General features: G+C 35.7%; 1 pseudogene; it reads right to left on the reverse strand.

The window, feature by feature from the left end:
• Positions 1 to 3,885: 3,885 nt before the first annotated feature.
• Positions 3,886 to 5,031, reverse strand: LOC118353694 (heterogeneous nuclear ribonucleoprotein A1-like; annotated as a pseudogene).
• Positions 5,032 to 9,022: the final 3,991 nt, after the last annotated feature.

The following is a 9,022-nucleotide window of genomic DNA, read 5'->3' on the forward strand; positions in this document are numbered from 1 at the left end:
ACAGCAGGTGGTCTCGTAGGGGGGTGGTGCTATCAATCTTTGCATGGTACCATTCCTCTGCAGGAGAGGTCCTGAAGTGCCTGGACTGAGGCAACGTGTCTAAATGAGTGGATTGGCAAAAGCAGAATATGGGTGGTGGTGAGGCAATGCTAACAAGTTAGGTAGTGTGTCCTTCAAGTGACTGTGTGTTTATGTTGGGGTGAGGGGGAAGGAAATGGCATTTGCCAGTTCTTTTGTTCATGAATAGGTTTCCTAGTGATTTCTGTCCCTCCAGGAAATGCTCTGATATTAGTAAATAACTCTCCTTCCTGTATGCTCCACCAGCCTTTCAAACTGCTGATGCTATACTACATGTCCAAAAGTGTATGTTTTGCTGTCTCTTTAAGGGCAGGAAATTAGTTTCCTCTTGACCACATCACCTGCTTTCCTAGAGCTGAGCCCACTGATATTTTAACTCCAGATTTTAAGTCCTGTGGGATGTGAGACCTCATGAAGTTTGCTTACTTTGGTTTTTAAAGCCAAATTTTATGGAGATTCATTGTTCTGGGCAGACTCCCTGGTGAGGGGGTCTGTTTCTCTCCTTTCTTCATGCTTTCAGATTTTCTCTCTCCCACAGTCCCATGAGTCCTTTTAGTTCCTGACTGTATCTCTGCCCTTCTTACCCTCCTCCATGTGGCCTCTTCTTTTAGTTGTGGAGTTTGTTCTGCCAGGCTTTGGGCCATTTTCTGGATTACTTAAACTGATGTGACTGTTATTTAGTTGTATCTCTGGGACAAAGTAAACCTGGGATCCTCCTACTGCATCATATTCCCTAGAAGTCTGAGTTTTATTGATTTTATTTATCTTTTCTAAGATTTTCTTGCTTGTGATTTTGCTCAAATCTCTTCTAATTCCTTTAAGATGTAACAATAGGTTATTGATTTAATATCTCTCTTTTTTGCCAAAGTATGTATTTTCTGCTGTAAATTTCCCTCCTGGCTCTGTTTTAACTGAATCTCATAAGTTTTGGTATGTTTCTTTTTATTTGTCTCCAGATATTTTAATTTCTTTTATGATTTTTTCATTGACCCAATGGTTAATAGTGTGTTCTTTAATTTCCACATATTTCTAAATATTTGTTTGCCTTTTTATTTTCTATTTTTAATCCATTATGATAAAAATCATAATTTAAAAAATGTTACTAAGACTAATTTTATGGCCTGTATAGGATCAATCCCAGAGAATATTTCACATGCACTTGAGGAAAATTTACATTTTCTTGTCCTTGCACACCATGTTTTATATCTATTAGGTCTAAATCATTTATAGTGATGCTTTATGTGTTCTATTTTATTATTTTCTCTGTAGGTGTTCCACAAAAAATTGAAAGTGGAATATTGAAGTTTCCAAATATTATTGAAAGATTTTATATTTCTGTCATCAATTTTGCCACTCTTTGCCTCAAAATTTTTCAAGTCCTGTTATTTGTTGCATATGTGCTTTCAATTATTATACCTTCTTGATGAATTATCTTTTTATCAATAATAATATCTTACTTTGTCTCTTGTTACAGTTCTTGAATTAAGTCTAATTTGATATTAATACAGTTATCTCACCTCTCATTTCATTCCTATTTGAATGAATCCCTTTTTCTGTTCACTTTCATAGTATTTGTTCCTTTAGATATAAAGTGGGTCTCTTGTAGACAGCATAGTGTTGGATCATGTGTTTTCATCCATTCTATCAACTTGTCTTTTAAATAGTTTAATCTATTTAGAGTTAATATAGTTCCTAATAACAAAGGACTATTTGTTTCCTATATGTCTTATACTTTTTCCCCTCATTTTCTCCATTACTACCTTCTTTTCTGTTTAGATGACTTTTATAATAACATATTTTGTTTCCTTTTCATTTTCTGTGTGTGTATTTTATAGTTATTATCTCTTTGATTACCACTGGGATTATATATAGCATTTTATTTCATTTTAATTTTTTATATATAGAGTTTTAAATTTATAACATTATAAGATGAATTGATAATAATTTAAACTGTAGTTTCATAAAAAACAACTCCTATAGAGCTTTATCTCCTTTTATATCTTTGCTGTAACAATTTACATATTGTTACATTGTGATACCTATAATGGATTTATAATTATGTTTAAGCATTTGTCTTTTAAATTATACAAAACATAAAAAGTAAATTTGTAAACTAAAATTGCATTAATTCAAAATAAACCACAAGAAACTAAAATTACATTAATTCTGGCTTTCATGTTTGCCACATATTTATCTCTATGAAAGTTATTTATACATATGTCTTCAAATTACTCTCCTGCATTAGTTAATTTTAATCCAAAAGACTCCATTTACCATTTCTTATAATGCAGGCCTAGTGGTAACAAACTCCTTCAGGTTTCCATTTTATTCTGGGGATGCTTCAATATTTCCCTCATTTTTAGAGGTCAGTTTTGTCAGATGTAGAATTTTTGGTTGGCAGATTGCATTTAGTACTTTACATCTACCATCCCATGCCTTTTTGATTCCCAAAGTTTGAATGAGATATTGGCTGATAACCCTATGGAAAATCTATTAAATGTAATGATTCACTTTCCTCTTCCTGCTCACAAGATCATCTCTGTCTTTGGCACTCTGATTTTAACTATGATGTGTTTCAGTCTTGTCTCTTTGGGATTATCCTACTTGGAGTTTATTGAACTTTGGATTTTGTAGATTTTTAAAAATTAAATTGAAGACTTTTTTGCCATTATTTCTTCAAATAACATTTCTGCCTTATTTTCTCTTTTTTGGGGGGGCTCTCATATTGCATATATTGCTCTACTTGAGGGTTTACTGCAAGTCCTTTAGGTTCTATTTACTTTTCCCCCTTATTTGTTTCTTCTTGCTCCATAGACTAATTTTAATTTCCCTATCTTTAAGTTATATAATTCTTTCTTTTGTCTACTCAAATTTTCTGCTGAATTGTATTTTAGTTATCATACTTTTTATTTCCAAAATTTCTGTTTGATTTCTTTTTTAAATTGGAGTTTGATTTGAATTTCTACTTCTTTGTTGACATTCTCATTTTGTTCTCACGTCATTTTTCTGATTTTCTTTACCTATTTGTCTATATTCTCTTTTAATAGATTGAGTATATTTAACGTAGCTGGGTTTTTTTAAGATTTTATTTATTCATGAGAGACAGAGAGAGAGAGAGAGAGAGGCAGATACACAGACAGAGGGAGAAGCAGGCTCCATGCAGGGAGCCCAATGTGGAACTCGATCTCGGGACTCCAGGATCACACCCTGGGCTGAAGGCAGATGCTAAACCGCTGAGTCACCCAGGAATCCCCTAACATAGCTGTTTTAAAGTCATTGTCTAATATGTCTGATTTCTGGTCTTCTTCAAAGACAGTAGTATTTATTCTGTTTCTTTGGGTCGTTTTTTTCAATATGCTTTATGATTTTTATGGAACATTTTGTTTTTAACTCATATGATGTTATAAGTCCAGAAATCAGATTATCTTCTTCCCCAGTGTTTACTGCTTTTTTATTTGTTGAATATTATTTTTCTTAAGACACATTTATTCAGCGTCATGATCAGACTATTACATTTAGCAATCAACAACATGGGTGCAAAAAAAATCTACATTAAAACCCTTAGTTGGAATGCTTTACACTTTCCACAGAACAGAAACTAAAATAACCTGTTATACAATTAGTCACAAATACAGTCCTCAAGTTTTTTGCCCATACACATGAGTATTGTCTAAAACATGTCTTCTTTGTAGCAGCTAGGCCCTGCCACCACTGTGCTTGGCTGAGTTCACAAATATGTTGTAACCTGTAGCTTTCCTCTCACTTCTCTGGCTCTCCTCTCCTTCTAAGCTTTGTTTCCTGGCAATAATTAAAACCTCGTGCCACTGCCATAGCTGCTGCTGCTGGAACCGCCATAGCCACCTTGGTTTCGTGGTTTGGCAAAGTATTGGCCTCCACCACCATAGGGGCCAGAGCTTCTGCCTCCAAAATTTCCTCCTTTCATGGGTCCAAAATTTGAGGATTGATTGTTGTAATTGCCAAAATCGTTATAGCTTCTGCCACCTCCAAATTTGCTTCCATCATTACCAAATCCCTTATAGCCATCCCCACTGCCACCGTATTCACCACCACCTTGACTGCCACCGAAGCCACCTCGACCACTGGAATTCCCTCAGGACCAAAGTTGTCATTCCCACCAAAACCACCTCCACGACCACCACCAAAGTTTCCAGAACCACTTCGGCCTCTTTGGCTGGACGAAGCACTAGCCATCTCTTGCTTCAATAGGGCTTTCCTTACTTCACAGTTGTGGCCATTCACAGTATGGTATCTTTGAATGACAATCTTGTCTACAGAGTCATGGTTGTCAAAGGTCACAAAAACAAAACCTCTCTTTTTGCCACTGCCTCAGTCAGTCATGATCTCAATCACTTCAATTTTCCCATACTGTTCAAAATAATCTCTTAGAAGATGTTCTTCATTGTCTTCTTTAATGCCACCAACAGGGATCCCTGGGTGGCGCAGCGGTTTGGCGACTGCCTTTGGCCCAGGGCGCGATCCTGGAGACCCGGGATCGAGTCCCACGTCGGGCTCCCGGTGCATGGAACCTGCTTCTCCCTCTGCCTGTGTCTCTGCCTCTCTCTCTCTCTCTGTGACTATCATAAATAAATTAAAAAAAATGCCACCAACAAAAATCTTTTTCATAGTTAAGTGGGTACCAGGTCTTTGAGAATCTTCTCGGGAGACAGCCCTCTTTGGTTCCATGACACTTCCATCCACCTTGTGCAGCTGAGCGTTCATGGCTGCGTCCACTTCCTCCACGGTGGCCTACGAGATGAACCCAAAGCCTCTGGAGTGCTTGGTGTTGGGGTCTTTCATTAGCACACAGTCCGTAAGCATCCCCCATTGCTCAAAATGGCTCCTCAGACTCTCATTGGTTGTTTCAAAGCTCAAACCTCCGATAAAGAGCTTCCGTAGCTGCCTGGGCTCTTTGGGAGACTCTGACTTAGACATGACGGCGGTGGGAGGGGAGACTAATGATGCTTACTCGGCGGCTTCCAGGGGCAGAAAGCTTGAATATTGTTTTTATATTTTTCCTGTTCTTGCAAAGATTATGTTGCCATATGTTACCAGTGTCTCCCTTCCTTCACTTCATGTTCAGACATTTCCTTGAATGCAAAGAACTGAGACAAACAAAAGCACAAAAATTTTAAACAGAGAAAGTAGAAAAAAATGACCATTCACACTTTTTACTGATTTTCTCTGTGTTTGGACACAACACTTAGCTAGGTTTTTTCTCAGTGTAAGTATTAGCACAAGGTGAAAGCTTAAAGTCTTCTCAAGCCTTTTTTTATTAAGTAATTTATTTATTCATGAGAGACACACACACAGAGAAGCAGAGACATAGGCAGAGGGAGAAGAAGACTCCACGCAGGGAGCCCGATGCAGTATTCAATCTCAAAACTCCACGATCACACCCTGAGCCAAAGGCAGACATTCAAATGCTGAACCATCCAAGCATCCCATCTCAAGACTTTTCTGGGCATGTATCTTGCCTAGGTTTCTTAATGGCTTTTAAAATTCCTCAGTACACATAGCTGCTTTTGAATATCCTAGTTTATCAAAGGTTTCCATCCCAGATTCTTCTTTCTTTCTTAGATCATCTATTATTATGTCTGAAGACAACCATAATCTCTTGTCCCAAATGTTTATGGGTTGTAAGTCCATCTTGAAGCTTTCACCTTAAGTATCCACTGCTTTTTTTCTATGAGATCTACATCAAGCAAAACAGAGACATGCACCTTTCTTCATTACGTCAGAAGGCCCCCAGTCTGATTAGAAAATGTCTACACAATACTTTGCAAATTAGCTTCCTCTGGACTGAGACAAATAATTAGGAACCAGCCAGCTTTCACTTCAAGACCAAGACCTCTACAACACAAAAAAAGGAGGGTGAACCAAATGTGAACGAAACGTAAATAAAGACACTAGAAAATTGTACTAACATGTTCAAAATTTATTATTTTTTAAATTGGGCATATACTTGGTTGCTTTTAGGTTTTAAGAAATAGTGATTTGAAGGGTAACATGAATCCCAATTTTTGTGGTAGCAATGTCCACAATAGACAAAATATGGAAGAAACCCAAATATCCATGGGTAAAGAAGATTATATGTATATAATTCAGCCTTCAAAAAGAATGAAATCTTGCCATTTCCAATGACATTGATGGAAATAGAGGGTATTACACTAAGCTAAATAAGTCAGTAAGAGAAAGACAAATACCATATCATTTCATTCATATATGCAACCTAAGAAACCAAACAGATGAGTATAGAGGAAGGGATGGAGAAATAAAATGATAAAAACAGAAAAGTTAGGAAAGCATAAGACTTTTAACCACAGGGAACTACCTGAAGGTTGTCAGAGGCGAGATGAGTGGGGGAATGGGGTAACTGAGTAATGATTATTAAGGTGGGTACTTGTTTTAATGAACACTGGGTATTATATTCAAGTGATGAATCAATAAATTTGACTCCTGAAACTGATATTAAACTATATGTTAGGTAACTACAATTTAAATAAATTCTTCAAAGAAAAAATAACAGTAACAAAAAAACAGTTAATATCTATTCTTTTCAAATTAGTCAGAAAAATAGACATGGAAGGAAAACTTTCAGACTCATTCTATGAGGCTGGCATTACCACTACTACAAAACCAAATAAGGATTCTCCACTAAAAAAAGAGAAGTATAGGCAAATGTCGCTGATGAACATACAAGCAAAAATTCTCCACAAAATACTAGCAAACTGAATCCAAAAATATGTTAAAAGAATTATGAAGACTAAAATATCAAGTGGGGTAGGACGCCCGGGTGGCTCCACAATTGAGCATTTGCCTTCAGCTCAGGGCATGATCTTGGGGTCCTAGGATCGAGTCCCACATCAGGCTTCTTGCATGGAGCCTACTTCTACTTCTGGCTATGTCTCTCTCTCTCTCTCTCTCTGTCTCTCTCTCTGTCTCTGAGTGTGTGTGTGTGTGTGTGTGTGTATGTGACTCTGATGAATAAATAAATAAAATCTTTAAAAAATAAAGTAAAATAAAATATCAAGTGGGATTTTTTCCCCAAGGTTGCAAGGGTGGATCAATAGTCACAAAACAATGAACGTGATATATCAAATTAATAAAAGAAAGGATAAAAAACATATGATCTTCTCAATAGATGCAAAAAAAAGCTTAGGGCAAAGTACAACACACATTCATGATAAAAATCGTCAACAGGTTTTGGATAAAGAAAGCATATCTCAAAATAATAAAGGCCATATAATAAGTAATGCAAAGCTAATATCATCCTCAGTGGGCAAAACCTGAGAGATTTTCTTGTGGTTAGGAAGAAAAAAGAGATGTCCACTATCATCACTTTTGTTCAACAAAGTACTGGAACTCCTAGCCTCAGGAATGAGAGAACAAAAAGAAATAAAAGGCATCCAAATCAGCTAAGAAGGAATAAAACATTCACTATTTGCAGATGACATGATATTCTGTATAGAAAACCCAAAACTACACCGAAATATTCTAGAACAGATACACAAGTTCAGTAAAGTCACAGTATAAAAAAATCAATGTACAGAAACCTGTTACATTTATATACATCAAAAATGAAATAGCAGAAAGAGAAATCAGTGTACAATTATACCAAACCCATAAGATATCTAGGAATAAACCAAATCAAAGAGGTAAACATCTGTCTTCTGAAAAATATAAAAAAGTGATGAAAGAAATTGAAGATGACACAAAGAAATGGAAAAACATTTCATGCTTATGGATTGGAAGAACAAATATTTTTAAAATGTTTATACTACCCAAGGCAAGCTATACATTTAATGCAATCCCTATAAAAATGCTACCAACATTTTTTACATTTTCATTTTTCTTTCAAATTAAGAAAAAATAACCTTAAAATTTTTATGGATTCACAAAGACCCTGAATAATTAAAGCAATTCTGGGGGGGCGGGGTTGAAGCAAAGCTGGATACATCACAATTCTGGATTTCAAAGTATATTACAAAGCTGTAGTGATCATTATAGTATGGAATTGGAAGAAAAACAGACATAGATCAATAGAACAGAAAGAAGCCCAGAAATGGACCCACAAGTATGCGTTCAACCAATCTTCAAAATATATAGGAAAGAATATCCAATGGAAAAAAGGTGTCCTCAACAAATGGTGTTAGGAAAATTGGACAGTAACATGCAAAAGAATGAAATTGGACTACTTCCTCGAACCATGCACAAAAATAAATTCAAAATGTATTACAGGTGTAAATTTGAGAAAGGAATCCATCAAAATCCTAGAGGAAAACACAGTCAATAACATCTTTGACATCGGCTCTTACAACTTCTTACTAGATGTCTCTTGAGTCAGAGGAGACAAAAACAGAAATAAACTATTGGGACTTCATCAAGATAAAAAAATATTGCACAGTGAAGGAAACAATCAACAAAATTAAAAGGCAACCTAAGGGATAGGAGAAGGTATTTACAAATAACATCTGATAAAGTGTTAGTATCCAAAATATATAAGGAATTTATAAAAATTAACACTCAAAAAACAAATAATCCATTACAAAATGGGCAGAAGACATGAATAGATATTTTTCCAAAGACATACAAATGGCTAACAGACACATAAAAAGATGCTCAACATCACTCATCAACAGGACATACAAATCAAAACTACAATGACATAGCACTGCACACCAGTCAGAAAGGCTAAAATTAAAACACAGGAATTACCAGATGTTGGCCAGGATGTGAAGAAAGGGGAATGTTCTTAAACTAGTTGCAGGAATGCAAACTGGTGCTGCCATTCAGGAAAATAGTATGTATGTTCCTCAAAAAGTTAAAAATAGAACTACCCCATCATTCAGCAATTGTACTACTAGATATTTAACCAAAGAAAACAAAAAAAATACTAATTTGAAGAAGTACATTCACCTTAATA

This window comes from Canis lupus, chromosome X, assembly GCF_003254725.2.
Source record: "Canis lupus dingo isolate Sandy chromosome X, ASM325472v2, whole genome shotgun sequence".
NCBI lineage: Eukaryota > Metazoa > Chordata > Mammalia > Carnivora > Canidae > Canis > Canis lupus.